The sequence below is a fragment of the Dromaius novaehollandiae genome, unplaced genomic scaffold, assembly GCF_036370855.1.
Source record: "Dromaius novaehollandiae isolate bDroNov1 unplaced genomic scaffold, bDroNov1.hap1 HAP1_SCAFFOLD_31, whole genome shotgun sequence".
Taxonomy (NCBI): Eukaryota; Metazoa; Chordata; class Aves; order Casuariiformes; family Dromaiidae; genus Dromaius; species Dromaius novaehollandiae.
In genome coordinates this window covers 4,443,761-4,470,956 of record NW_026991289.1, presented here as the reverse complement: position 1 = coordinate 4,470,956, position 27,196 = coordinate 4,443,761, and the positions used below count along the sequence as shown (strand labels likewise).

The following is a 27,196-nucleotide window of genomic DNA, read 5'->3' as shown; positions in this document are numbered from 1 at the left end:
GGAGGGTGTCAAGGCTTTGAAATAAGACCAGTGCAGGGCATTAGGACCTTGAGGGGCAAAGCCTTAGCTCACTGCTGGGGCAGTGTTCATTGTTATGATTTAGAATCACCTCCTCCTCCTCCTCTGGACCTTGAGAGACAACAGTAAGACCCAGCAAGAAACGAAGGTATAATCGTCGGCAGAAACCACAACAGTAAAGATAAGGAAGAAAAAGAGCCTGCCTAGGAACAATGATGAGATCCAATGAGGAGCAGGAGACCCCAGACCAAAAAATTACTATTGGTCTAACTACCGCGTGAGGGGTGGGAAATTTAAGTTGAAAAACTATAATTGCCCAGGATTTTTTTTTTTGTTGGGGTCCCTCTTTGGAGGCACCCAGCTCGAGCTGTAATTACTGCACGCATGTAACTAAAATTTAATTATTTAATTTGCTTTGATTTGGCTCTGAATTTTACTTGCGGGAACCTAGGATCGGGCCCTGTTATGGTGGCCGACAAGCCTAATTTCCATAACAGTACAGTCAGAAAACAGCATTGTTGTCGTAACAGACACACCTAAAAACAACGTTCCTATGCTACGAGACACACCAAAAAAACAGCGTTCTTGTTCAGAGGCCCACCACAGAAACAGCATTCTTGTTTGAAGAGGCCCACCACAGAAACAGCATTCTTGTTCGAAGAGAGCCACCAGGACAAGTGCTGAAAAAATCCAGCAAATTCTCTATTTCCCAGGCAACTGGCAGATGGAAACCCTGCCTCACACACTGATAAAACTGGTTTTACCCCAGCTCAGCGCTGGGACCACGGCAGGAGCAGGCTCCGAGCGCTCCTCTTCTCTGGGGGCTTCCCACCACCTTCACAGCTTTTTGCAGCACGTCGGAGCCAGGGAGCAGATCCAAGGCACAGTGAGACAAAAGCCTGAGCCCCCCGACCTGCCCCCGGGTGCCCACCTGCACCCCGCAGCGCCCGAGCACCCAAACGGGGCGGGTTTAGCCTCGAGCGGGGCGTTGGGTGCTGCTGCTCCCGGGCTGTGGGAGCCGAGGGGACTTGGCGGCGTCCCGGGAGCTGCAGCGAGGAGACGGCAGGCGCTCGGGCGGGCTGGGCCCCCGCTGCCCACGCTGCCGGGTCCGGCCGTGGCGCCTCGCTTACCAGGATGGAGCGCTTAAATGGCGGCATTGCTTCCTGCAAAGACAAGAGAGAAAAAATCAATAAAGGCAGAGGTGTGGGGGGCGGGGGGGTACCCCCGTGCGTGCCCTGTCCTGCAGGTCCCAGCCCCACGTCGCCGTCCCCCATGGGAGCTGCGCTGCGGGGCTAAATCCCCCCTCCCAGAGCCAGGGGAGCAGGCAGAAGCCCCCGAGGACCCAGCCGCAGCGCCCGGCCAGCCGGCAGCCCCGTGGCGGGTGCCAGCCTGGTATCGCGCTGGGCCGGGGCCCCCCGCCCTGCTCCCAGCACCAGCTCTGACCCATTCCGGAGCTGCTGGATGCCCCGTCGTGGCCTGTGAGAGAGGAGCGGCAGTGAGCCCCGGCCCCGTGCCAGTGGCACTGCAGGTCCCGCACCAGCCGCGGGCAAAGCCGGGCCAGGGCAGAGCCCGCTGGGCCGGGACCCGGCCCTGGAGCCGCCTCACAGGCGCCAGGAGCAGAGGGCAGCGCCCGGGCGCCTCAGCCTCCAGCGGCGGGACGCCAACCCTTTCCCTGCCCTGCAGCCGGGGAAAAGCTGTGGGGCACGGAAGAGGGGAGACGAGGGCAGGCGGGGGATGAGATGCGCCAGCCCCGCAGCCGCCAGAAACCAGAGAGCAAATGCTGCCCCGCTGCCGGGTGCGGCCTGGGATGGAGCGGCCCCGGCACTCACCTTTGGCGATCGCGTACCCCTGCTCCTTCCTCCCTGCGGGAAGAAAGAGGCATCAGGCCACGTGGCCCCTCGCAGCCCGGCTCTGCTCCAGCCCCGGGGCACCAGCTCGGGCCCCTTCTCCTCCCGGCCTCCCTCCCCCGCCTCCTCGGCCCTGGAACTTTACCCCATCTGCTCTTCCAGACCACGATGACAACAACCACAGCGACGACCGCCCCAAGGACAATGGGCAGCAGGGAGCTCGGTGGCTCTGGAAGAGAGCAGGGCCGGGAGCGGGGGCTGGGAGCTGCCCCCAGCGGGCACTCCACAAGCTCTGGCCGCCCGCGCTCACCCCAGGAGAAGAGGCCGGGCTCTGGCAGGCTGGCGTGCTCCACGCGGCACTGGTACTCGTGCTTCTCTGTGGGGAGGGCCTCAGTGCTGGCCCAGGCAGGGAGGTGCCATCGCTGTTGGGTGTGACGCTGTCCCGCTTGGTCTCCTGGGCTTGGATGCGGCCCTTTTTCAGCCAGCTGATGCTGATGGGCCGCGGGTAGAAGCCGTGAGCCCGGCACGACAGGGTCACGAAGCCGTGGCTCTCCTTGGCCGACACTCTCACCGCAGGGCGCTCTGGGGAGACGGCGCGAGGGAGGGAGGTCAGGCAGCTCGCGCCCAGCCCCGGACGCACACGCCGCACCGCGCCGCCAGCAGCGCCCTCGGGCGCCTGGGCCCAGCGCCGAGCCCGGGGCCCGTCCCCGTGTCCGGGGGGTCCCGCCTCGCCCTCACCAGTGCGGCCCTCCCGTGCTCCACGTATGTCCGCAGCCCCTCGATGCAGCTGTTCTCCAGGTAGTGCTTCCAGCGCTCAGGCTCATTCTCAGCCTCCCACTTCCTCTTCGTGATTAGCGCAGCAGCATCCGCCGTGACGAATGTCAGCGTGTCCTTGTCAAAGGCGATGAAGTCCTTCCCGTCGTAGCCAAGCTGCATAAACCCCCGGGTCCCGCCATCCTCCAGGAGGTCACAGCCGTACGTGTGCTGCACTGTGTGATACCCTGAGGCACAAGCAGGGAGACGGGGGCTCAGGGGCAGCAGAGGGGCTCGGACCCGGCACCCAGCACAGGGCCGGGGGCACCCCAGCCCCGCAGCCCCCAGCACTGATGGCGAGTGGCTGCCGCCGGGAGCCCCGGCCTGGCCCCTGGAGCCCCAGCCCGTGCTCACCCCCGCTCTGGTTGTAGCGCTTCTGCAGCATGTCCAGGTACACACGGAAAGTCTCCTGACAGTCCTGATTGAGCCGGGTCTCCTCGTCCCAGTGGTCCTGACCCTCCTGCTCCATCCAGGCCGCGCCCGGCACCGCCCTCTGCGTCTCGCTGTCGTAGCGATCGATGAGCTCTCCGTCCACGTAGCCCACGGAGACGAAGGCGGGCAGCCCCGGGCTGGGCTCCGTCACGGTGGTGTTGAAGTAGTGCAGGGAGTGGGGGCCTGCGGGGACACGGGGTGCAGTGAGGGGCTGGGGTGGGCACATTGGGGGTCATCTGGGGAATCAAGATGTCCCGGGGAGACAAGTCGGCGGGGGTCGGGGGGGCAGCACGTCCCGGGGGGTAGGTCAGGGTGGTCGGGGGGTGCTGCATGTCTCGGAGGGGCAGGTCAGGGGGGCAGCACGTCCCGGGGGGCAGATCGCGGGGGTCGGGGGGGCAGCACGACCCGGGGGGCAGGTCGGGTGCGGGGGCAGCACCTCCCTGGGGGCAGGTTGAGGGGGTGTCAAGGGGGACAGCACGTCCCAGGGGAAATGGTCGGGGAGGTCCAGGGAGGGGGCAGCCCATCGAGGGCGAGCAGGTCGGGGGGGGCTTCGGGGGTGGCAGCACCTCCCGGGGGGCAGGTCGGGGGGGCAGCACCTCCCGGGGGGGCAGGTTGGGGGGCTCCGGGCGGGCAGCACCTCCCGGGGGCGGTGGCAGGCAGGTCCGTGGGGCCGCTGACAGGGAGCCCGGCGGCGGGGGTGGGGGGCAGAGGGGGGCCGGGGTCCCCGCCCGCACTCACCACTCGCCGCTGCCCCCCAGCAGCAGCAGCAGCACCAGCGCCAGCAGCAGCCCCGGCCCCAGCGCCCGCCCCGCTACCGCCTCCTCGCTGCCAGCGCCATCGCCCTCACACAGCACCGAAGCCCACGGGGGCCACGCCCCCGCGCCACCATTGGCTCCGCTGCGATGCACCGCCATTGGCTGCGCTCTGTCCCACCCGCCAATAGCGGCTCGCGTCGACCCAGGTGTCACTAGGCGCTGGGCAGATCCCGACATGGCAGGTTGGGAGAAGCGACAGCGAGGGCGCGCACGGAGGGCGCTGCACAGGGCCGAGCTGCGGCTCCCGCCCCGCCTTGTCCTGCAGCCATTGGCCCCGCCGGCGGCCGCCCGCCAATGGCGCGGCGCGGCAGTGGTGACGCCACTGGGCGCCGGGCGGATCTCCGCGGAGCGCGTGATGGGCGGGAGCGCGGAGGCCATGTGGGAGGACGAGGACGATGTGGGGATGGAGATGATGTGGGGTTGGGGACGATGTGTGGACGGGGACACCATTGGGATGGGATGGAGTTGGCTCTGTCACAGGGGCAGGGGGACGTGGTGGGGACAGGGACACCGTGGGGATGGGGACGCTGTGGGGCTGGAGATGGAGTTGGCTCTGTCGCAGGGGCAGGGGGACGGGGACACCACGGGGATGGGGACGTGGTGAGGACGAGGACGGCAGGCGAATGGGGATGCTGTGGGGATGGGGACACTGTGGGGACGTGGATGCTGTGGGGATGCTGATGGAGTTGGCTCTGTCACAGGGACGGGGGGACACGGTGGGGACGGGGGTCAGCTCCGGGGATGGAGTTTGGCTCAGCCAAGGGACGGGGACCAGGCGGTGGAGATGGGGACCCGAGGATGCAGGGACGGGGGCAGGGATAGGGACAGGAGACCACGGGGACATGGCGATGGGGACACGGGGCCAGCAGTGGGAGCTCAGGGAGTGGCGCCCATCGAAGGCCGAGTGCTGGTAGGTGGCCCCCGGCCCACCCCCTGCACCCATAGGTCTACTGGAAGATGTGGAAACCTGCCCAAGGTGGCACCCATGGATGAGGAGCTGCCCGGGGACCCAGGCGTCCAGCCCCGTTGCACCCCTGGAGCCAGGCATCCAGTCCCATCAGCACCCACACCCATCCATGGAGCCAGGTGTCCAACCCCATCAGCACCTGCGACCACCCATGGACCCAGGTGTCCAGCCCCATTGCACCCGTGTTGTCACCCATGGGCCCAGGTGTCCAACCCCATCAGCACCCACCACCACCCATGGACCCAGGCGTCCACCCCCATTGCATCCCTGGACTGAGGCGTGAGGTCACATCAACACCCACCACCACCCATGGACCCAGGCCCCCTGCCCCATTGCACCCATGTCCCCAGGCCCCTGCCCCATTGTGCCCATATCCCAAGCCTCCCCGCCCCATTGCACCCATATGCCCAGCCCCTGCCCCATTGCACCCATATCCCCAGCCCCTGCCCCATTGCACCCACGTCCCCAGGCCCCTGCCCAATTGCACCCACCTCCCCAGCCCTCTGCCCCATTGCACCCATATCCCCAGCCCTCTGCCCCATTGCACCCACATCCCCAGCCCTCTGCCCCATTGCACTCACATCCCCAGGCCCCCGCCCTATTGCACCCATATCCCAGGGCCCCTCCCCATTGCACCCATATCCCAGGGCCCCTCCCCATTGCACCATATCCCCAGCCCCGTGCCCCACGCAGACGGGGCCACACTGCAGCAAGCCCAGCGCAGGCCCCCAAGCTGCCTGGCAGCTGCAGCACAGCACACAGGAGCAGAGGCCAAGGGGGCTGGCTTGGTGCAGCCGGCGGAAGAGAAGGCGTAGGGGGATCTCGCTGCTGCCTGCAAGAGCCTAACGGGAGCGTGCAGAGAGCATGGAGCCAGAGACGTCCTGAGGGGCCTGGGGACAGGACAAGGGCAACGGCACAGCTTGCGGCAGGGAAAATTCCCCTCAGAGACTGCAAATGGCCTTGGAAGCCGAATGGTGGTGCAACACTGGAGCAGGGTGCCAGGGCCGTGCGGGAATCCATCGCCAGAGACGGTCAGAGCTCGACCCTGACAGGCCCTGCGAAACCTCCTCCGCTTGCCTCCACTTGCAGCAGGAGGTTGCAGCAGACACCTCCGGAAGACCCTTCCCACCTCAGCTGCTCTCTCACTCTGCGACTGCTTGTAGGGCTTTCTCTGCAGCCCTGACTGCCTTCCTTGGCAGCGCCTGCACTAGTCTTTCTCCTGACAGTTCCCTGACACCAAGTAACACGGTGGGAACAGCTGCCGAGGGTTTATTTGGAGCAGAACATGTGCAGTGGGACACGATGCGGCAGCATTGCTGTAGCAGCCAGGAGAGAGCCTCCGTCGCTCTGCCTCTTTGCCATGCCCCATCTCGGGCGACCTGTCTGGCAGCTGCATCCTCGCGCTGTTCCTCTCACTGCCCTGAGACACAGCGGCAGCTAAAAGCTCTGCGCAGAGCCCGAAGCGCTGCCCTGAGCCGCGATGGCCATCGCCTGGAAGGCGCAGCATGCGGGAGGGCGGCGATGCCTGTGGAGGAAGGAGAGCCGTGGGCGAGGGGCTGGGCAGGCGCAGGGCAAGCACCCGCCTGTCCCTGGCACCAAGGGCTTTCCCGAGGGCTCACGGCCTCGGCATGGCCAGCCCCTGGGTGCTTCCTGCTGCCAGCCTCAGTGCCGCTCGCTGTGCCGTCCCCAGAGCGGCTCTCGACTTGGGTACCTACCTGAGTCCACCTCTGGCGTGGGCCGGAGGGAAGACGACGACTTGTGCTCCTCTTTGGGCTCACAGGCAACCTGCATGGGGAGAGCAGCAACACACCCCTGTGTGGTATCAGCTGGCCATGCTCAACATCCTGGTGCCCTGGGATATGTGAGGGGGGAAAGGGTCTGGGGTGGGGGGATGCTGTGAGTGGCCGCGAGCCCCAAGGGGAGGCACATGCAGCTGGCTGGGCAGTGGCACAAGGCTTGTCTTGGGGCCGTAGCAGCAGGGCTGGGCCGGGGGCCACGGCGGGCAGCGGGGGATGGAGGTGGCCGGGTGCGGGGCACGAGGGGGCTGGCTCGCTGGCTGTGGGAGGCGGCTGCTGCTGGGGCTGCCCCTGCCCTCCTCGCTCAGCATCCATGCCCCAGGGCTGGGTGCTGTGCAGGCCGGGGAGGGCACGTCAGCCCTGGGCCTCTGGCACTTGGAAACGCAGAGCACCAGGCATCTTCCCCAGGGCAGAGAGTGCAGAGGGCAAAGGGCTGGGGGGACAGCTTCTCACCACGGCCGCGGGGGACCCATGCGATGGGGCAGCTCTTCTCACCCACCCTGCACACCCCAGACACTGCTCACACCGCACCTCCCTTGGGTGGTGGGTGCCGACGCCATGCTCCTTGCTCACCTGGTGAGGAAGGCCTGCGGCCAGGGCAGAGCCTTCTGCTGCGCTTTCTTCGGGGAACGGTGGTTGGAGAGGCAGGCTGTTGCTCTCCCCACAAGGGCCTCCGCACAAGTGGGAGGCCTCTGGCGCAGCCTCTGCGGGAAGCGATGGAGGCAGAGGAGCATTTTCCCCTGCATCCTCAGGGCCTCTGGCTGCGGGGGAGGCCTCCGCCTTTGTCCCTGTGCTGGCCGATGGGGACAGAGGCACACTGTCCCCCGCATCCTGGCAGCCTCCTGCCAAAGGAGATGCCGCTGCCACGGCTCCTCGGGGCACTGCTGGGGCCAGAGGCGTGCTCTGCAGGTCACCAGCTGCCTCCCTGGCAGCATCTCTGCCCTTCACAACGGGGGAGCAGGGCACCTCCTCAGGGCACGGCTCTGTGTCTGCCAAGAGGCTCCTGAGGCTCGGTCTGACCCAGCTCATGACCAAGGCCGTGTTTTTCTCCAGCTCCTCCCATTGCAAAGGCTCTTCATCAACGTCCTCTTCCTCATCGCTCCACTCCACGCCACCATCCTCCGGCGCTCCCCGGACTCTCTTCCCAGCTCCCAGCTCCCTCCTGGGCGCATGGGCGTACAGCCGCTCCTGCACCTCCCACTTGGACCTGGCGTCCTTCAGGAGCTCCACTCGCGTCACCTCCGGTTGCCACAGGTTATAGAAGGAGTTTCTGGCACAGAGCTGAAGCCAGAGAGGGAGATTTGGGAAGGCAGCTGCTTTTCACACCAGCAATGCCCCCGCAGCCCTGCCAGCACTGCCACCATCACGCTGTTGCAGCAGGGCGCAGCGGCTGGCCCCAGCACACGGAGGGTCACCATCTGCCGCGGCCCACCCTTTGCACTCACCTCCTTGGGGCGAACATTGAGGCATCCCGATGCTGTCAGGGAGAAACGTTTCCCCTTGCCCTCCTCTTCCTTGACCTCCCTCTCCTTTGGCCTCGGCTCCTTCCTCTCCAGAAAGGCTTCTCGCAGCTGGGCCAAGCTCTGCCCGGTGCGCGCCACGCAGCTCCTGTCGAGCTCCTCCAGCGTCTCTGTTTTGATTGAGAGCACGGCGAGATACTGCGCGGGGTTGTCGGGGTGTATGTGCAGCGGCGTGCCTCGAAGGCGACAGATGATGCCCAGAGGCTGCTGTTTGGGCCTCTGCACTGCAAGCTGCCATCCTAGTGTGACCAGTCCATGGCCCCTGCCCGGGGAAGCTGGTGCACCGGCCCCCGTGACCTTCCTTTTGCCATCACGAGTGTGGGCATCAGGCCCTTGCAGAGCTGTGGCAGCTGTGCTTTTGCCATGCTCGCTGCTCTCCTCTTGGGCTCTCTTTGCCACTGCTGCTGGACCAAGGGCGTGTGCCGATATCTTCCGTGGCACGGCTGCACTGAGCTCCTTTGTGCCTTTGTCCACATCAGGCTGCACCAGCTGCCGGTCACGTCCAAGACTCATGTCATCAGCACAGCTCCAGGCTGCAGACACGAGCTCAAGGCCTGTGGATTCCAGAGCTGCGGCAGGTGCTACAGGGCTGTGTGCAGCAAGTCTCTGGCTCTCAGCCCTCAATTCCATGCACGCATCTGCAAGGATGCTCTGAATAAGGCCAGCAGGCGAAGGCCAGGAAGGCCAGGAGGACTCTGCTGTGACCGTTTCACTGGGGCAGCTGCCAGCAACGGCTTTGGCAGAGCTGGGTGGCACCTCTGCAAAGCGGGGGCTGCTGAGCCCAACCTGCTGTGAAACACCTTTGGCCATTGTCTCCCACTGCGGGACCTCCCCCACGCCAGAAGAGGCTGATTCTCCTTGGGGATTCTCAGCGGGGGAAACTTGCCCTTCTGCAGGCTGCACCTCAACACCTTGGGACGCTGAGGCCTTGCTCCGCACCAAGTCCTGCCTGTGCGCCATCGTCTCCAACCATTGTGCCTTGGTCTCCTGCGCACAGGCATCTCTGGGAGCTGCCTGCACCTTGCTACCTAGCTCCTGGCACAGTCCTTCGACAGTTCTCGAAAAAGCCACCCTCAGCGGCGACGGTGGCAGCCTTGGCTCTGTCAGGCAGCCTGGCCACGGCTCATGCTGCTCCTTGCATGCTGGCATGCCTCGCATCTGCCTTTGAGGAATGCTCTGTGCTCCCGCGACAAAGGAGGTGCCTCCTGGCAGCTGCCGGCTTTGCACAGGAAGACTTGTCCTGGCACCATCAGCTCGCAGCAGCCTTGTTTTTCCCAGCGCGGAAGACCCAGCCCTGGCCTCAGGCAAGCAGCGGACAGGAGCTTGAATTGCCCGGGGCAGAGCCCCAGCCTCCCGCTTGCCTTGTTGAAGGGCAGGCAAAGGAAGATGCACTGCCTGTAGACCTTCCTCTGCCAGGCTCTTCCTGCACTCCAGACACATCACAGCAGCACTAAGAGGCGGCAGCTGCTCCCTGGCTTTGGCCCTGCCTCTTGCAGAAGATCTGCAGGATGTCTCCAGAGCAGGCAGCTTGGTTCCACGGGCAGATCCTGCCGTTTTAGCTGCAGAGGCCTCCAGGCCTCCAAGGAGCTGCCTAGCTGCCTTGGGTGCACGAGGTGCTAAGCTGGGCAGATGGAGTGTTTCTGTTTCTCTCTTGAACGCTGCGATGAGAACATCTCTGGCAGTGTCCTTCACCGTCTGCAATCCAAGCCCAGGAGATAGGAAAGTGATTGCAGCCCTTTCCTCCCCCCCAGCCCCCGCCCCCGCTCTCCATCCTTCCCACAATTTCCAGCACCTCTGATGCCCTCAACAGCGGCAGCGCTCTGCCACGCAGGCGGCTCCCACCCTGCTCCCAAAGGCTGCATGGGGACAGGGCTCATCAGCACTGCGCAGGACAGGGGCAAAGGCAGTTCCCCTGAGGAGCCTGAGACCTCCTGGTCTCTCCCACCGCTTCCCGCCTGCTTCTCCGCAGCTGCAGCCAGGCAGGCAGAGGCTTTGCCACCATCGCTGCTCAGCTCGGTACCTCTGCAATGAGGTGTTCGAGGCCTTGCAAGCTCTGTGGGCCGGGCAGCAACGGCCGCCTGTCCCTTCGGTGCGACAAAGTCAGGGTCGGGATGCGTTGCAGCGCTGCGCGCGGCTCCCGCTGGCCCCCCTGCAGGGAGAAGGAAGCCCATGATGGAGGCGGTTGCGTTCGTACAAGCGGCCCCTCAGGCACAGGAAAGCCCGGCCCCATGGCGAAGGGAAGCTCAAGGCCGAGCACGGCCCAGCTGCGCTAAGCCCAGAGGTGCTCTCTGACCCTCAGCACAGCTCACAGGCTCCATTTGGGCCTTGGAGCATCCCGGTCGGTGTGCTTTGTGCACCAGAAAACCCCCAGCACCAGCAAGAAATACCCCCTGGCCAGAGAAGATCAGGCCTGGCTCGCTTGCCCCACCTCCTCTTCCCCACCGTCCTCACGCTTTCCGTGCGGCTCCCGGCCCTGCTGCCTGCCTCTCCCTCCAGCCCCACCGCTCACCTTGCTTCTGCGCTTCGGCCTCACAGAAAGCCCATCCACGGGCTGGGAGCCGGCATTCGCCTGCCGCCCCTTGTCCATCCGCAGGAGCTTCTCCTGCGCACCTGCCACTCTGGCCCTCAAGAGAGCTGCTCCCTCCTCAGCGAGCTGCTCTCCTCAGAGGGCACAGCCAGGGGCTCTGCTCCCAGCACGGACTCGGTCACCACGGGCACCGCCCCATCACAATGGCCTTGGGGGCACGATGCCACCCCCATCACAAAGCCCTGCACGTTGCCATGGGGACCCCCGTGACCACCTCCTGCTGTGACCAGGGCACCCGCATCACAAGGCCTTGCTGGTGACCGTGCTAGCACCGACATCACAAGGCCTTGCTGCTCACCGGGGGCACCTCCAGCACCACGGCTTTGCCTCCAAGCCTCTGGTGCCAGCTTCTGAGCCCAGCTCCGAGCTGCCATCTGTGCAGCAGCAGGGATTTTCCTCTCCCCACCTCTCTGCCTCCCAGACCGTGCAGATGCTGCCCTTCTTCAGGCCCTCTAGAGCACACAGCCAGCCACTGCAAGACCACTCCTCTTGCTCGGGCCACGAAGCCTCACCCATATGCCTCACCGTCCAGCCCTAGGCAGAGCTTCCTGCATTCCCGCTGCTTGCTCACAGAAAGGCCAACTGCCCCTCCGCCCCTTCCCAGACGGGCCTTCCCAAAGAGGCTGCAGCCATCCACCGCAGCGCTCCAGGCATGCCACGCTGCAGGCCCGCAGCTGCACACAGACTGCAAAGTGCTCCTGTCTGGTCCCCAGGCTGCAGGCATTAGCGGACGGACCCCTGAAACAGGTGCCCGGCTCTGCAGATTTCCCACAAAAGCTGTCAGAGATTGATTTCTCCAGACTGTTGCTCTCTAAGCACTTCCCTGTTGGCGTGCACGCACTGCGCTGGGCCCCTCCAGGCTTTCTTTGCTCCACATCACCCTGCACCTTTGCCTTGCCCTCCCACACCATCCCTTCCTCACTCTTCCATGCATCCTCCTCTCCCCTCAGGGGCGCCGACTTTTGGGCTCTCCTCACCACCTTGGCCACCGGCTTGAGCCTCACCGCAGCACACGGGCACACTCTCCTCCTGATGAAGCGTGACACCCCCCAGCCTTGGTGCCTCGCTGCTGGCTCGCCTTCGGGACGTCCAGCTGCTGGACCGCCAGGCCACCGGGGCAAGCAGGCCCTGCCCTCACCTGTGCACCTCTTCCTACTCATGGGGCTTGGGCTTTGCTTGCTTTTGCCCCCGGGGGCACGTGGGGACCATCTCTCCACGCCAGCCTTCATGCACAAAGAGGGGCCCACGCTCATGAAACCAAAGCCCTGCTGCCAGCACCAGCTGCACACCCAGGGGCTGACCTGCTGGATCCAAGCACTGCTGCTCAAGCCCATTCCCCTCACTGGCAGCATGCAGGAAAAACCCCACCTGCCCTGCCAGGCCTAGAGCCATGTCATCACACTTGGTACTTTCCAGGCAGGATCCTTGTGTCAAGGAATAGCAAACTGAAACTGTCTAGAGGTAGCTGCTTAGCACAACTTCTCTAAAACTTGCTTAGCATGAGGAGCTAAGTTTGTTGAAGCCTTAGGCCGCATTTAGATAAAATAATGAACTTTTATCTAGTTCAGTAAGAAAAAGGCCTGAGAGCTGGTTGAAACTGGAACGATAAGGGAGTTGCAAGCAGTCTGCATTCCTGTGCTTCACACTCCGAAAGGGAGGATGTCAAGGCTCTGAAATAAGGCCTCGTTGGGCGCCAGGACCCTGGGAAACAAAGCCTCCTCTCACTGCTGAAACAGTGTTAATTTGGGGGGTCTGGACTATCTTGGGGTCTGGATTATATCCCCTTCGTCAGGACCTTGGGAGATAACACCTACTGTCACTGCTGGGGCAGTGCTAATTGCTGGAACAACACCTCTCTGTCAGGGCCTTGAGAGACGAGGGCGGGACCTGAGGAATCAAGACACATCTGTCAGCAGAAACCTCAACAGTAAAGATAAACAGCCTGCCTAGGGACAGGGATGAGACCCAATAAGGAGCAGGAGACCCCAGACCTAAATATTACCATTGGTCTAAGCTACCGCATGAAAGGTGGAGAGGTTAGATTGGAAAGTATAATTGCCAGGGATTTCTTTGTTCGGGGTCCGTCTTCGGAGGCACCCAGCTCGAGCTGTAATTCGAACGGAGTCAGCAGAACATCATCGGACTCGGAGTGGTGGCAGCTAGCTTCTTCTCTTCTTTTCCAACTTTCTCTGTCTTCTCCCCTTACCCCCTTTCCCCTCCCCCCTTCACCTCCCCTTCACCTTTCCCCACCTTTTCTCCCCACTTTGTGGAAAATAAAGTTAAAAGGTTGTACGATATTTGACCGGTTTTAGCGTCTTAATCTCATCCTTGGGATCGTAACGAAACCCTCCCGATATTGGATTGGGACATGACCCCGATCCATTCTTTGGTTTCATTCCTTCAAACAGCAGAGATAATATCAAGCCTCGGAGGAGAACGTATGCTAAAGCCCTGCTCAGAACTAGGTCTTCCAAGAAGCCGCAGCTGCTGCTTCCTCCCTAGGCAGAGGGCAAGAGTCAGTTCAAATACCAGATCAGCTCATACAAAGAGGGTTTTGCCTTGCAAACTCTTCTACTTGGGAGAAGTAGAACGGAGAGTGAAAGCACCTTCTCAGCTTCTTCTAGTTGCTTTCAAAAAAAGACTAGGAAGCACCGTCACGGCTCTTAAGGCTTTCTTCAACAAAAGCAGGTCTTCTCAACTCTTGGGCTCCCAATCCCAGTTGCTACTATCACCACTGCACTATCTCCCTTTCGTGTCAGGGCCACAAAAAGTCCCTACGACCTCATGGAGAGCCTTAACTTCACTTTCCAGAGACCACAGGCAAGACTTGCTGTTCAGATACTACTAAAGTCAAGCAGAAGGTATTGGGTGGGGGTAGGGGATGGTAAACGCAAATATATTCCTATCAAAATAGATGCTCATTCAGCAGAGTCGGCTAGTTCAGAAGGTAAAACTCAAGGAGGCAAAACATTGCTGTGTCCTCCAGTTCAGCTTTCAGCAAGACATAAGCTTCAGTCGAGATGGCTTCACTCACACCTTGCCACCATCAGCCTGCCAGCAGAGACAAAGCACAATGCAACCTTCCCCATGGCATGTTCAGAGAGAACTACAGCTTCAGTCCCGGGCGATGGTAACAACACCTGCTCTAAGACACAAGCACATCTTGCCACAGCTCCAGAGAAGGCTGGGCCCATTCGTGCCAATCCTTTCCCTTCCCTCCTCAGCAATGCCAGGAGAAGAGGAAGCTCTCAAAAAAGCGCTACAACTCTACCTGGACTCCCACACCTTCAGGCCTTCTTCTTTTCAAAGCCCTTTTCCTCCATGGCAGCAGAGATGGCAGCTGTGCAGGGCTCATCATTTTATGCTGCCAAGCCGAGACCGAGTCCCGTTCTCATCACTTAAGCGAAACCTTTGAAAACAGCCCTTCCGCACTGCACTACAACAGCAGCTAATGCCCATCGAATTCCCCGGCAGCTCCACCACCCTCACCCAGAAACAGACTAAAGTATAGTGTCCTTTTCCCACGAGAGGAGGAAACACAGCCTGGTGTGGCATCAGCTGGGGGGGATTCCCTGGCCGCAGGAAATGCGCCAGCTGCCCACGCCTGGGAGAAGGAAACTTCTCCTTGGGCACGGAGTGGAGTGCAGCCTGCAGAGCTCCTCAGCTGAGCCCAGGAGACATGTGTGATCCGCAGAGCTGTGTCTCTGCCTGGGCTCCATCCACTGTATTTATGAGAGCTCCCTTCCTTCGGTGGCTTAGACACATGTCTGCGCCTGCATTGTGGGCCCGTAAGGTGATTCGGGGCAGATACTCGATGTCGTGGCCTAAGCCTGCTGCTCCGGGGCCCCGTGAGATGCCGGGGTGTCCAGCAGAAGCACCTACGGCTGGCAGGGACAGCAGGGGAGCTGCGAGTGGATGCTGCACAGACAGCGCGGGGCATCTGCAATGGATTTGGGGCCTGGTGCCACCAGCTGAGTCCCACCACAGCACCGAGCACAGACCGTGCTGGCTACACGCAGGGCTGCTGCAGGAGCGTCATAGGGGACATCCTGTGTGATGTCCTCTCCCGCGCGGCCCCGGCCCCTGCCCACGCGTCCCGGTGAGGCCGTGCCAGCCCAGGCGCCGGGGCTGCTCTTGGCCAACTCTGATGCCGGGAGGCACGAAGCCCCGAGCATGAGCTGCCAGGGGAGGCCAGGGCAGCACTGGGGACAGGGATGGAGCTCCGGGACGCTGGCCCACCCAGAGCAGGACGTTTCTTTGCCTTGCTTTGCAGTGGCTGTGCCCATCTGGGCTGCTGTGTGCGACCACGTTCTGGAGAAGCTGGTGCTGAACAAGGTGGGTGGGCCATCCTCTTCCTCCCCTCCAGCCCCAACGGCTGCAGCAGCCCTGACCCCTCTGTGCCATTGGGTGCAATGGTCCTGCCCCTCCTCTGACAGCAAAGGGAGCATGCTGCAAAGGACAGCTGTGCCCCGGACCAAGTTCTCCCCAAAGGGAGACGGCAAATGTCCAGTGCAGGGGCAGTTGCAGGAGGGTGGGAGGCTTTCTGGGCCTTCTCTGGTGCCCCTGGCAGAGTGCAAGGCCAAAGCGAGAGCCTGGCACCTTTCTCCAAGGTGAATGGGCCTTCTTGGAAACCCTTTGACGGATCTGCTGGAGGTGAGGCAGGCTTGCCTTGTAAGGCTGAGAGGGGGAGGAGGAGGGGGAGGGAACGATCTGCAATGTTCTTCTCAAGGACTTCTCCAAGGTTTCTCCCAAGCTCTCCAGAAGGCTCCATCTTGCCCCTTTGTACACCGGGTGTGGGCAGGGCACGTAGCACCATGGCCATGCTCGGGGAAGTCTTGGCTCTGTTCGTCCATCTGCCATGCTCCTAATGCTTCTCTCCTCTTCTCCTCTGGCTGCAGGACATGAGAATTCTTCCCCTGGGCACCTTCAGTGTTGTTGCAGAACAAGTCGTTGCTGGCAAGAAGGGTCTTCTGACTGTTCGTAGACCCACGTTTCGCCTCTGCAGCAACCTTGTGGATCTTCACAGCCTCACCCATGATAAGGCCGCTGTTGGTGGTAAGAAGGGAGAGTGAAACTTCTGCTTGCCCTGGGGACATGGGTGGGGTGTGTCTCTCTGCTGTTTCGCAGTGGCTGTTAGAAATGTGGAATTGCTCCCCCAGGTCTTGAGAACAGCCTCCATTTTTTTTTTTTTTTTAATCTTACCACAACATCATAATGGAGGATCAAATGAGACTCTCTCAGCTGCCTCCATCGGAGGTGTTTTGGGGCTGCTGCTACTTCTAAGGCCATGTCCTTCCAACTGTTGTTCCCTGTTTATGCCACAGCAGGCAAAGAGCAGCGTTGCTGCTGGCTCTTGCAAGCTGCCTGTGCTTTGAAGTGGCTCCAAGCCATGTGCAGAGAGCCTTGCAACACAGATGGGAAGCCTAGTGTGTAGGCAAAGGCATCAGAGGCCAGCGGTGCTGTGATTGCTGGGGAGTGGTGGGAGCAGTGCAGCTGTAGTGTGTGGCTGGGGATGGCTGTGGGGCAGCAGGAGCTCGGAGCTGTGTCTGGAGTGGGTCTTTCCTCTCCTATGACTCTGTCTTCTCCGTGCTGTGAACATCAGCCTGGGAAGGAAGCACTACTGTAGCCTTGGGCCAGGAGGTGGCAAAGTGCTTTGAATTTCTGCGGGGGAGGGAGGACATGAGCCTCCTTGATGGGCTTTGGCAGGGGGTTGAAGAAGACAGCTCTGTAGGCCTGTGCTGCTGGAAGGCCTTCGAGCTCCCAGCACTGGGTTGGAGGCTGCTGCAGTGCTCTGTCCGTGACGGTGCTGCTCTTCTGTTGCTGCCTAGGGCACAAGCAAGCTGCGACCCTGAAATATCCTCACGTAGCCGTGGCCATCTCCGTTCCTTGGAAAACAGTGGCAGCTTGCGTAGAGGAGACCATGTACCTTCTCTCCTGCTGCCTTGCGAATGGGCAGAACGTGGCCCTTGTTTTGGAGGGCATTGGCATGCTTGTCGTCGAAGGCAAAGAGGTGAAGATGCGATTTCACAAAGGCCTTCTGCGCAGGCTGAACGGCTCTCCACAGCTGCTAGAAGCTCTTCTTGCTGTAAGTTTCCCATTTTGGCAGCGCTCCTTCTCGCTCCTTGAAACCCCAGCCAAGTGGCAACGAAGAGCTTTCTCTTGGCCTGCCACAAGCTGTCTGGGTACATGGACAGTGCTATCTAGCCTCAAGGAACGCTAGCTCCCTGCCCAGTTCTTCTTCTGTGCTTTTCCCTGCTAGGCTTCCTCCAGAAGTATTGCCCCGCAGCTGCTCTTCTGCAGAATTGAGGAGCTGCTGTGAGGAAGAGCAAGGCTTGTTTCCAAGTTTTGGAGAAGCAGCTTCTTCTCCGTGTCTTCCCCTGTGTGTCTGCCCTTTGCAGATGCCAGAGATGAGGGATTCGGTCCTCTCGGGCACCGAGACAGCTTATTCCCAGATCGGTTCTGCTTGCGAGTGGTATCTTTTGCTGCTTCCAGGTATGTGTTGGAGACGGCCCCTGGAACACAAGCTGTGCGAGCTGTGAAGCCCACCTGTGAGGAGGAGAAGGGGCAAGATGTGGGCAGCAGCAAGAAAGGTAATGGAGTGGCTGGCTGCTGGCAGGGCTTTGTGCCTTCTCCTTCGGTCCTCCTTGGCAGGGCATCGGAGCCCAGGCTGCAGCACCATGGCTCGGCTAGCGTGAGGCAACGGACTGCGGAGGCAACAAGAGCTCAGGGCAGCTCAAGATTCCCAACAGCCCTTGGTCCTGCCAAGCTCCCCTTGGCCACAGGACCCCGTGCCCTAGTGTACGCTGCAAAGTACTCCTCCATTTGAGGAGTTGGAGAAGAAGGGAGTGCAACTGGAGGACGGTCCTTGTGACTCATCACCTCTGCCCAGAGCAGAAGGCGAAAGGAAGGAGGGCCCTCTCTCCTGGAATCCAGGGACTTTCCTCTCATGGGAAAAGTCCCCTAGAGTAGAGGGTCCAAAGTCTGCTCACACGTGCAGAGACTTCCTTGGGTTTTCAAAGCAGGCAGTTCTAGCCTTTTCTTGTGAGTTTCTCAGACACATTCCCAAAGCGCTGCCCTTGGGTTGACTCTGTCACCAGAGGTAACGTAGGCCTGTCACATGTGTCAAAGGATCTGCACGCCACTCTGGTTCCAAGGGTCACCGTGATGCTGCTCTGAAGTGTGTTCTTGTCTCCTGCTTGCAGAGAAAGTGTCTGGCCAGCGGCTGCTGCTGCGAGAGAGGCAGCCGGCACCCAGGGTAGCGTTTGTGCCTATGGAGGAAGACGAGGGGGTGAAGGACAAGGGGAAAGAGCCTCCTGGCAGGTGAGAGCCTTGGAGCAAGGGAGGAGGGTGACCCTGTAGCCCTGCGTGTCTTGGAGGGAGAGGTTTCCCTTGGACCCAACGTCCCTCGGAGCTCTGGATGCCTTTGAAGCTGTGCCGTCCCGCAAGGACTAGGCATCCCTCGCTGGAATTCTGGGACCTGGGAGCCCTTTCCTTCCCAGGAAATCTTGTCTGGTGGCTGGCACAAGCAGGGTGTGGTTACACCCTGCTAGCAGGAGCCTTTCTGCGTCCCCAAAGGAGTGCCAAAAACTTGTGCAAACTTGGTGGAAGAGGTGGAAGAGAGGGCTGCAAGTCAAGGAATGGTGTTGGAGGGGAGGAGCGCCTTGGGTGACTATCTGCCCAAAGGAGTGATGTTTCCCCTTGGGCAATGCCCTTCCTTTGCCTTCCATCAGCAACGCGCAAGGAGGGTCTTCTCCAGGCCGCCGTCAGGCGGTGTTGAGCAGCAGGTTTGAGAGGTGTGCCCTTGCCGCAGGCAGTCCTTAGAGGCCAGGGCTGGTTGTTTTGTCACTTGGAAGAGGATGTAACTGTGGGACATAAGAGCCTGAAGACTGCAGGAGTGCAAGCGACCAAGCAGTTATTCCCGTTTCAGTTTCCGAAGCTTCCAAGAAACCTGGCCATGGAGGAATGGCTAACAGAGTTGGCAGGATAGCAAGTAATGGTGTTTTTTGGAGCTGCTCCTTATAGATGGCCCTGCAGCTCTTCTTGTAGCATGGACAGACAGTCTGCCTGTGGGCACCCAGAGCTCTCATTCACACATGTCATGCAGCACTGCGTGTTTTGGCGGGGGGTGATCTCCGCGTCCATTGATGTGACCCCAGTCAGTGGAACCCACATGCTTCTGCTGCAGAAGCAGGTGCCCAGCCTGTGAGCACAGCTTGGAGACCCTCCTCCCCCTGTGCTCATCCCACCTCCCCATGATGTGTGTATTTGCAGCATGCTCCCAGCAATCCAAGCGCGCTCTGCCAAGGATGAAGCACCCAGCAGGAGGAAGCAATCTCTAGACCCTAGAGCACGAGCTGCATGGGCTGTGAATGAAGGCCATGAGAAGGCAGGAGAGGTAGGTGCTGCAGACAGAGGTGCTTCTTGTGCCAGCCTGCATTCTGCAAAAGCATTGTGCTATGGGCGCTGGCTGTACAAGAGCTCTTCCAAAGACCACGGTCAGAGGAGAGGGTGAGCAATAAGCTTCCTAGGAAAAGAGACCTGCCTTAGCCCCCACTGCCCCCTCCCACACTCCCAGGCAGGATTGCACTGCAGATTGCCCTAGATTGTAGTGAGCTGCCTTCCCCTGTGCTTGCCTCCCTTGCCTTCTCCATTAGGCAAGAACTGGTGTGCTGGCTGAGCCTCTTGGCCTTTGCCCTTGCCAAAAACCCGCGAGGGCTTTTAGCCATCCTCCTGTATTGCCCTGCAGCTGCTGCTCTGTAGAATTGAGGGGCTGCTGTGAGAAACAGCGAGGGTTGTTTCCGAGTCTCTGAGAAGCAGCTTCTTTTCTGAACAGTGGAAATGTTGGGTGCCCTTGTGAGCAGCGAGACCTTTTTCTTGGTAGCATCTCACCTGTGCTTCTCACCTTTGCAGATGCTACCAGACTGGAATTCTACCTTCACAGCCAGCAAAAAACCTAGAACTGAGGCCCCTGCTCCTCCTGCTCATCCCGATATGTTTCTACCCTGAGTGTATTTGTTTGCTTCTTCACCCCTGGCTGACGAAGGGAGCATCTTCTCAGCACAGGTCTGATAGGGCTGCCTTGCCAGGGCTTGCGCAGGCTGCTCAGGAAGTGCTTTGGGAGCAAGTCTTCCCAGTGGCTGCTTCCCAGGCACCTGCAGGCACACTCTGCCTTCATAAGGGCTCTGTGGGGGGGAGGTTCTGCTGAGCTCTGTGCTGGCTCCCACATTGCAAGTGGTTTGTGCTTTACTGCCTTGATCCTTTCCTCCTCCTTCGACACGGGGTGCCCAGCAACAGTCCCTTGTCTTTGGGGCCACCGAGCAGTGGCTAATGGACTTCGCAGGGCAGTGGGCAATGGTGTGTCTTGCGGGTCCTTGTAGATGACCCTGCTGCTCTCCTTGCGGCATGGATAGAAAGTCTGGCTGTGGGCAAGCCCGGAGCTCCCTTCAGACATGTTGTGCAGCCCTGGGTGTTTCATTGGGGGGTGATCTCCATGTACAGTGATGTGACTCAACTCAGTGGAACGCATGTGCTTCTGCTGCAGTCCTGCCTTCTGCTGCAGGAGCAGGTGCCCACTTTGTGAGGATGAGCGGAAGACCCAACTCCCCCTGTGCTCATCCCACCTCCCCACGACGTGCGATTGCAGCCCATTGCCAGTCATCCCGGAGTGCTCTGCCCTGAAGGCAGCACCAGCTGGAAGGAAGCAGCCTCCAGAAGCCCGAGCACGTGCTGCACGCCCTGCCAACGCCGGCCGTCGGAGGACAGGCCTGGTAAGTGCTCCGGATCGACGTCCTTCTTGAGCCAGCCTGCGTTCTGCAAAAGCATCATGCTATGGGCGGTGGCTGTTGAGCTGTGTGATTATTTAGCTGCTTGGTCCAAACAAGTAAGGGCTGTTCAGCCTTGCTGGGCTTCCCTTTCCGGCAAAAGGGTGCTGCCAGGAAGGCTCAGGGCAAGGGGCAGAGGAGACGGTGAGAAGTAACCTTCCCTTGCGGGAAAGCAGACCAGCTGTCTCCCCCAGATTTCAAGCTCTGCAAGTAGCAATTCCCTCCACTTTTTTTCTGACAGCAAGAGAAATCAGAGACTGAGCCCATGGGAAAGAGAGGGAAGCCTGCGCAGGCTGAGAGCTAGCCTGGGGCGTGTTGCAGTCCCCTTGCTGTTCTGCAGCTGGGGCTGCAGCATGGCTGCCTGGGGCAGCAGTTGTCATGCGGGGTGCCTGAGGGCAGGCCAGAGCCAGGGGGCTGGTGACTGCTCAGGTCCTGCAGGCACTGGGTGCTGGAGAGGTGCATGTTGTGAGCAGCTGAGTGGACTTGGAAGTGGGGCACAAAGGGGTGTGGGATTGTCTGGCAGGTGCAGTGGGCTGGTGAGAATCTGGCTGAAGAAAAGCTAAGTGTTCAGAATGTCATGAAGTACCAGCTGGGAGAAGATAAGGAGGTGATCCTGAACATTTATTTCTCGCGCCTGGAGGAAGAGGCCAAAAGGCTGGCGGCTGAAGCGGGGCCTCCCCCGCAGAGCAGGTATGTGGCAGCTCCAGGAGAAACCTGGCTGAGCCTGACACTAAGCAGCGCTCTGCAGCCCCAAGCAAATGGCTCGCACTGCTGTGGAGCTGAAGGGCTGTGGCTGCAACTGGGAGCAGGGTGGAGGGGCTGTGGGAGGAGAGGAGCAGGAGGGGTCCGAGGCAGAGTGAGAGAGAGGAGGTGTCAGTGCTGCTGCAGCCCCATTGCGCCCGGAGCAAGCCACAGGGCTGGCCTTGGCTCAGCCTTGCCTTCCAGCCCAGGGGTAGCTGTTGGGTGCTCAGAATTGGCTTCAACGGTGGCACCTAGCAGTTCTGAGCAGCTGAGCGCAGAGGGATCCTTGCAATGCTTGTGTGCCCCTTTGCAAAGCTCTCACTGACTGCTGAAGCCAAGACACACGTTCCCCACCTCCACCAGTCTCGGTGCCAGAAAAATCAGCCACAGGCTGCTGAGCTGCACGCGGGACCTTGTTTGGACCCAGGGGCCTGTGTCCCATGCCGGTGAGCATGGCACCACCAGCAGAAGCCCCTGCAAACAGCACTGGCCTCAACTAGTCAGCAGTATTTCTCGGCCTTTCTGCCCAGGCAGAACACAACCTCTTCCTTTCTCCCTCCTTCTGCGGGGGGAAGAGGAGCCGTCGGTGGAGGCCGAAGAAGCAGCAGCAGTGACTGCGAGGCATGTGGGCACACGGGAAGCTTTTTTCGGTTGAATTAAACCACCAGGGTCACTAAACCTTGCCCAAGAGGGCAAGAAGAAGGACACAGAGAAGGGCTTGAGCCTGGGCCTCCCTTGCTGGTGCCCAGTGCTGGCTGCATGCTGGGAGGGAGCTGCCAGCTCCTGTGTGTGTGTTGGGTGCCCTTGAGTGGGGGCTTTTACGGGTGTGAGGGGCCTAAGGAGGGTGCCAAGGGCCGGAAGGGGAAGCTGCCACCCAGGAGTTTTGGTGCCAGCAGAGTCCATGGCCACCTTGGCGGTAGCATCCATGAACTACGGGAGTTGCAGAGCCTGAGGGGAGCGAGGAAGGAGAGCAGCAGAGCACAGAGCCTGGCCTTGAGGCGAGCAGACTTCCCCTTCTGCAGGGACCTGCTAGGACAAAGGAGCTTGGGAGATCTGGCAGGTCTTTAAGGTCTTTAGGGACAGCCTCCTCCAAGTGCTGCTGTGCTCCACCTTGCTACTGGAGCAAGGAAGCAGCCAAGTCTGTTCTGCCCGTTCTGTGCACCTCCAGGTCTGCATTTCTTTCAGTGAGCAGTGGCAAGGTGTTTCTCGCTGTGGCGTCTCCAGGACCAAGCCTGCACCCCATCTCTTCCTCTCCCAGGCCACAACTTCTGTGTTGTGGACTCCAAGCCAAGAACTACCTGCTACTGCGAGCAAGATCAAACTAGCGTCATAGCACTCAAAGAGAAACAAAACCCATGAGCCATATGAACGTGATGCAAGAGAGAAATTGCTCTCACAGCTAAACCAAGTGAAAGCAAGCTGCAGGCAGGTCTCCCAGAGGTCAGTGACAGCAAGCCTGACAAGCCTCAGGCCTGAGGCCTTGCCAAGTCAGTGCAAAGCTTACAGCCCATCACTAGGAATGGCAGATTCCATAGGACAGGGCTTCATCGTTACATCTGGTAAGTGCACATCTGCAAATGCAGGAGCTTTGCTTGCGAGCCCGCTCATGAAAACATTCATAAGCATTTCACGAGGATCAAGTGCCCTTCTCCCTGCAAAGTGACAAGCTTAGGGGAAGAACGTGCACCTCAGACAAGTTTCCAGCCTCTTCATCCTCCACAGCTTTTCACTAACCCCCCCAGCAGGCGCTGCGAGAGAAAGCCCACACCAACTCTTGCAACTGCCTTGGCAAAGCCAGAGGAGGGCCTGCAGAAGTCCAGGACATCTGCTGTGGCAGATGTCCTACACGGACACCGAGGTTCTGCTTGCACACTGCAGCTCCCGAAATGCTTGATGCCAGGGTTGTGAGAGCTGCAGGCTGCTGTGGCAGGAGAGGCCTTGGCTGTGCTAGGGTTCATTCCTCAGCTGCTTGCTGGGCTGTGCTAGGCCTCGGTTTTCCGGCAGATTCCTCTCTTGCCCCTGTCACCACTGATGGGAAAACACGTGGAAACAGCCCTGCCCTTCCAAGGTAGCACTCTGAAAGACAAAACCAGGCTGCTGTTGCAAACTTTGCAGCAACCAGAGGCAGCCAGGGCTCCTGTGCTCGGAAACACCAGGCATAAGATAAATCTCAACCTAAGCAGGCCTCCTTCAGTGAACAGCAGATGCCTAAGAAGGAGCATCAGTACAGCAAAGAATTTACTGATTTTCTTCCTCAGAGTATTCTGCCAGCAGGCTCTGGCCTGGCAGTTTCCTCACACAGAGGAAGGCCGAGCTGCTGCCTGCCATCTTTGCCTCAGTCTTTACTGCTAAGATTGGCCCTCAGGAATCCCCGGCCCTGCCCTCGGGTTGCTGCCGTCATGCCGGGACTGCCTGAGTCCTGCCGTGGCCCCTGGCATCACTGCGGCCTCTGCTCGCATGCTGACGTGCTGTCTGGGATGGAGAGTGGAGGGAGCCTTCGCCCGGTCTATGTGCAGGCGTCTGGGCCGGGCGATGGCCTGGCCGGGTCCTTATGTCCAGCGGCCGAGGTTGAGGTCAGGCCTCGGCCCAGGAGTGGGTGAGCAGGGCTGCAGCCCGGCCTCGCCAAGGCCGCTGTCACAGTGCTGTCACAGGCTGCTCAGGGGCTGGCCCTGGCGCCGGGCCAGGTGGGGTGTAAGGAACCCTTACGGACATGGCAGTTGTTAATGTCTCAAACACTGTCGCAAGACAAGTGTTTGTAAGCAAGTTCTGCGTGGCAGTGGCAGGCCATGAAGGAGGTGTGCGAAAGACCATGGCACAGGGCTGCCCCTGCACGGGAGAAGCTTCCAGAATCCGGCAGCGCGGCACCATTGGACAGTACAGGACGGGGGCGGGGGGGGCAGAGGGCACACAGTCCGCTCTCTGATTGGCTCTGACGTCACATCAGCAGGGGCGGAGACCACCAGAGACCCCGGGAAGCCCCTAGACCGTTTCTGGAAGGTTCCGGGAGGGTGGGCTGCGCAAGGCAGCTAATTTGCGTGAGAAGCGAGGAGCCCCCTCCCGGGGCAGTGGAGAGCCTGTAAAAAACCACAGACGCTATGACACATGCGTGGGCTCAGCTCTGGAGGATTACTGTGGCTGTCGTGGACACTGTGGGATCCAAGGGGGTGACTGTCTCTTTCACTCCTTTTCTCTCTTTGTTTCTTCTTATAAACATTTCAGTAGAATCCCTTGCTGACCACTAACACTTTCCAGGTTCAGGTTGCCTCCAAGTTAGTGTTGTTTCCAAGTTGATGTTAATGAATAAAGCAGGTAACCGATCGTTTGGTGTATTTTCACCTTAATTTAGCCCAAGGGAATCACGAAACCTGGATTTCTATGGCCCTGGGTCGTAACACAGATGTTGTCTGAAAAATGGATTCGTTGCCCGGTGTGCAATAAGCCGATAATTTCACACTCAGGAGAGACATTGGCTTATTTCTTTCAGAGTTGCGCAAGCCTGGGTGCTCGGTGCTTTCCCACAAATCAAGCACACCCCCCAACTTTTCAAGTAACATTTATACAAACAAATTGCCAGATTTGCAATTTTCCCTTTTACACTGATTGGTTAGTGATTTCGTCATTCCCCAGGTCCCACCCCTGTCTCTCAAGGTCCTGAGGAGGGGAGATCAATTAACACTGCCTCAGCAGGGACAGTAGGTGTTATCTCCCAAAGTCCTGACAAGGGGGAGATAGTCCAGACTCCTTAATTAACTTTGTTTCAGCAGTGAGAGGAGGTTTTGCTTCCCGAGGTCCTGGCGCCCCAGCAGGCCCTATTTCAAAGCCTTCACATCCTCCCTTTCGGAGTGTGGGGCACAGGAATGCAGACTGCTTGTAACTCCCTTATCTTTCCAGCCTGCACCAGCTCTGGGGCCCTTTCTTACTGAACTAGGAGTGAGGCCTAAGGCTTCAGCAAATTTAGCTACTCATGCTAAGCAAGTTTTATACTTAATGTTAGAAGTCATCCTAATCTACCTAGTTCAAACATTCTTTCTGAGCTTCCCAGGGTTGTCTTGTAACAACAGCACTCCCATTGCCTGAAACGCCAGTGGCAGGCCTCTGGCTTCTTGGTGTGCTTGTGAGGTCACAGCAGCCTCTGTGTTGTAGAGGACCAGTACTAAATGCGGTTTTGTCTCAAGATTGCTGCTGCTGCTGCAAAGCCGCCGCTGCCAAGGTGCGTCGGGTAATGCCGCACTGGCGCCCCTGGGAGCCCTCCGCGAAGTGAACAACCTCGTGCACTTGCACGGGGTGAAAACGGCACGAAAAGGGCAGAAGGCCATCTCTAGGGCACAAACCGCACGTACTCATTTGCCATCTGCGCATGAGCAGGAGACCCCCAGATGCCCCAGCCCGTTTCTGGAGGCTTCCGAGAGGGTGGACTGCGCATGACGGTTAATCTGCATGGGAAGCGAGGAAGCACCTCCCAGAGGCGGGGCAAGAACCTATAAAAACTGCAGACTGTGTGAATGGGGGGGCTTGCTTGCAACGACTGAAGAACTCAAGCGGAGTCAGCGGAACCAGATGGGAGCTTCCCCCCCCCCCGCCGCCGAGACTCCCAAAAGAAGAGGACCAACGGGACGCCGCTGGATTCACGGGTGGTGATATCTTTCTCTCTCTCTGTCTCTTCCCCTTTTCCTCTCTTTTTCCCTAAATGTGTGATGCGGGACGTGTCTAGTTAGTTGATTCCATTTTGCCTTAATAAATCTTAAATTGGTTGGCTGGTGTCGTTTTCACATTAATTCAGTCCAAGGGCATCACAAACTTGGTCGTTGGTCCTAAGGGGATGGAGGTCGTCCTGAAAGACTCCTTTCGGGCCGCGACACGTGTCTGATAGGTCACTGACAGGCCCATAGCTGCTGACTGTGCTTGTGAGGTCACAGCAGTCCTATAGCCTGATAGGCCAGTGGGATGGCTCCTGGCTGCTGGCTGTCCTTGTGATGTCACAGCAGCCTCCGTGTCTCATAGGGCAGTGGCAGGCCCCTGGCTGCTGGCTGTGTTTTGAGGTCGCCTTTGTCTCAGTGCTTCATAGGGCAGTCGCAGGCCTCTGGCTGCTGGCTGTGCTTGTGAGGCCATGTTTGTCTCAGTGCTTCACAGTTCAGTGGCAGGCCCACAGCTGCTGCCTGTGCTTGTGAAGGCACAGGAGTCCCAGTTCCTCATACATCAGCGGCAGGCCCATGGCTGCTGGCTGTGCTTGTGAGGTCACAGCAGCCTCCATGTCTGTTAGGTCAGTGGCAGGCCAGTGACTGCTGTTTGTGCTTGTGAGGTCACAGCAGCCTCAGTGCCTCATACACGAAAGGGAGGCCCCTGAATGCTAGCTTTGCTTGTGAGGTCACAGCAGCCTTAGTACCTGAGAGGCCAGTGGGAGGCCAATGGCTTCCTGGTGTGCTTGTGAGGTCACAGCAGCCCCCGTGTCTGATAAGTCACTGGCAGGCCCATAGCTGCTGGCTGTGCTTGTGAGGTCACAGCAGGGTCAGCGCCTCATAGGCCAGTAGGAAGCCAATGGCTGCTGGCTGTGCTTCTGAGGTCACATCAGCCTCTGTTCCCGATAGGCCAGTGGCAGGCCCACGGCTGCTGGCTGTGCTTGTGAGGTCACAGCAGTCCCATTGCCTGAAAGGCCAGTGGCAGGCTTCTGGCTGCTGAGTGGGCTTGTCATCTCACAGTAGCCTCAGTATCTCATAGGCCAGTGGCAGGCCCCTGGCTGCTGGCTGTGCTTGTGAGGTCACATTTTTCTAAGTACCTCACAGGGCAGTGGCAGGCTCCTGGCTGCTGGCTGTTTGTAAGGTCACAGCAGCCTAAGTGCCTC

The 27,196-nt window shown here is 60.0% G+C and overlaps 2 pseudogenes; both read right to left on the bottom strand.

The window, feature by feature from the left end:
- Positions 1-1,161: 1,161 nt before the first annotated feature.
- The window catches only part of LOC135325568 (class I histocompatibility antigen, F10 alpha chain-like), a 39,932-nt pseudogene continuing 13,897 nt past the window's right edge, over positions 1,162-27,196 (bottom strand).
- On the bottom strand, positions 1,658-4,102 carry LOC135325534 (class I histocompatibility antigen, F10 alpha chain-like; annotated as a pseudogene).